The sequence below is a fragment of the Octopus bimaculoides genome, chromosome 17 (genome assembly GCF_001194135.2).
Source record: "Octopus bimaculoides isolate UCB-OBI-ISO-001 chromosome 17, ASM119413v2, whole genome shotgun sequence".
Lineage (NCBI taxonomy): Eukaryota > Metazoa > Mollusca > Cephalopoda > Octopoda > Octopodidae > Octopus > Octopus bimaculoides.
The window spans coordinates 51,987,866-51,990,299 of record NC_068997.1 but is presented as its reverse complement, the minus strand read 5'-3'; the positions used below and the strand labels follow the sequence as shown (position 1 = coordinate 51,990,299).

General features: G+C 38.1%; 1 protein-coding gene across 1 annotated transcript in view; it reads left to right on the top strand.

The window, feature by feature from the left end:
- The first annotated feature begins 485 nt into the window (after positions 1-485).
- The window catches only part of LOC106877814 (transcription factor MafA), a 17,807-nt gene continuing 15,858 nt past the window's right edge, over positions 486-2,434 (top strand). The window contains exon 1 of the mRNA XM_014926831.2: positions 486-609. The gene's annotated coding sequence lies outside the window, so the exon portion shown is untranslated. The remainder of the gene's footprint in view (positions 610-2,434) is intronic.

Below are 2,434 nucleotides of genomic sequence, written 5' to 3'. Positions count from 1 at the left end.
TATATATATATATATATATATATAGAGAGAGAGAGAGAGAGAGAGAGAGAGGTAGATCTATCTATCTATCTAGCTAGCTAGCTATCGATTTGTCTGTCTATCTCTCACTTTTTATACACACACACACACAAATACACAAATACACACAATATATTTACAGCGTAGTCCCTGGATACCGACACTGGAACATCTTCAGCACTGTACCAGTTCTCATCGCTGTTTCGGTTATTGAATTACGGTACCTCTTACCCCTACCTGCCCAGTACTACATTCGAAAACCATACACAACATTCTTCATGCTCTTCTCCTCCACAAATCCGACTCAGCAAGCCACTTCATATCACATCCAACCACACCCAAAGCCTGGATCCTGCTCATCGCAGTGAGCCCAGCAAATCCTCCACACCCAACCTCCTTCGCCCACGGTTCTGCTTTCCTCTCACTTATCTTGCGCATTATTTATGATATTGATATACGTGGTGAGTTGTATGTTGTTATGGTCTTGAAGTAACTATGGATGCCTGCCTGGTTGTGCTCGTGTCAGCTCTGTGAACAATTGAATAGTCATGAAGGAGTCTGCCTATTCGCTTGTGCGCTTAACTTATTGGTGTAAGTATTTATCTAATATCATTTGATGACAAGTTTTGATCCGAATATACATATATATCTACACACACACACACACACACGCACACACACACACACACACACACACACACACATCATTTCATTTGGGACACGCACACATAATTTCATTTGGGAGTTAACCCTGGAGTTACTCCTATTGAGCTTATCCACGCGTTCTGGCTATCAGACGGATGGTAGTCTGGAGAATGTTAGTTATGTCAAATACCTGTACAATTTATAACACACATAGTAACTTACTGCACCACACGGTAAAATTCTCTAAAATACCACAATGACATTTATACAAGAATATTTATTTCTTTATTGCTCACAGGGGGGTAAACGTAGAGGGGACAAATAAGGACAGACAAAGGGATTAAGTAAATTACATCGACCCCAGTGCGTAACTAGTACTTATCTAATCGACCATGAAAGGATGAAAGGCAAAGTCGACCTCGGAGGAATTTGAACTCAGAACGTAATGGTAGACGAAATGCCGCTAAGCATTTCGCCCGGCGTGCTAACGATTCTGCCAGCTCGCTGCCCTATTTATACAAGAATATTAACAAATAGAATCAGATAAAAAGTACCCATACTGCGTTTAAAAATAAAACTAACGGAATAACTAAGAAAATGCATACATTACACCCAAAGATCTGAAGTCAATCTAAACTACACACTGAAATGTAGGCTGCTTATCCCAGGGAAAAGCGAACTAGACTTGACAATCAGCAGAACAAAATGAGTACAAGTAAAAATCAACTTTTGTCATAGAGGCCTATTTAAAGAAACTGAGGGTTGCTGTTTTGTAGAATTTAACATCGTAGATTATTATTTCTGTATCCTACAAACTCTCTTCCACATAGCCATTCACTTTGCACCTAATCTCAAAACTAAAGCACGATCTACATGCATGGTTATAATTAATAGCAATGAATAGAGAAATTGTAAACGTTTCATTGAGAAATTATAGCGTGCTGCGTTTGAAATTATAGACTTTTTTCTTTAGAGTAAACTAGAGCAAATGGACAACAATACTGGCGTAGGACTGTATTGGACGACACCATGATGGTTTCCAACAGCTGGAGTGGATGCACAGCTGACACATTCAGGAAACAATCATGCACAACTTGAAGTTAGATACTAACTTGGTACCTGTTGCTATGTGTCAATTTACAGGATATAACGCTGAACTTAAAATATTTGTCGAAACTCTCAATCATGTCCCTTGAATAACAATTGCGCATGAGTCGGTGCATCACGTGTCAGCTCACTATACTTGCAACGAAATGGAGATGCTATGTTGCCTTACATTAATTCAATAGGAAACTAATTTCAGAGCTAATTGTACCAGTATGCTTACATTTTATAAACACGGTCACCAACAAAGCATTACACTGCTCTTTGGAAGTAAATTTAGCAGAAGAAAGATCAGTGCGAGACTATCGGCATCGCATGTGCTACAGGGATAGAACGGCACCTATTCAATAATATTTCAAAATAGTGTAATTTAAGTTTGACTGAGAAATATCATATAACAACTCTACACAAAGAATGAATAGAAAAACAGTTATTGTCAGCAAGTCGATATTAACAGAGTTAATATGGAATTGCAGGCACAGTGAGAAATGCTTGCTATCACATTCAAGACAAAAAACAAGTCACTGGTGACATCAACGCTTCGTTTTACTTTAACAACTACAACATAATTCATTGAAAATCAATATTTTCAACTTTCTGGAAACTAGCTTGAACTGCACTCATGACATATATGTATATGTATGCATATCTATCTATCTATCTATCT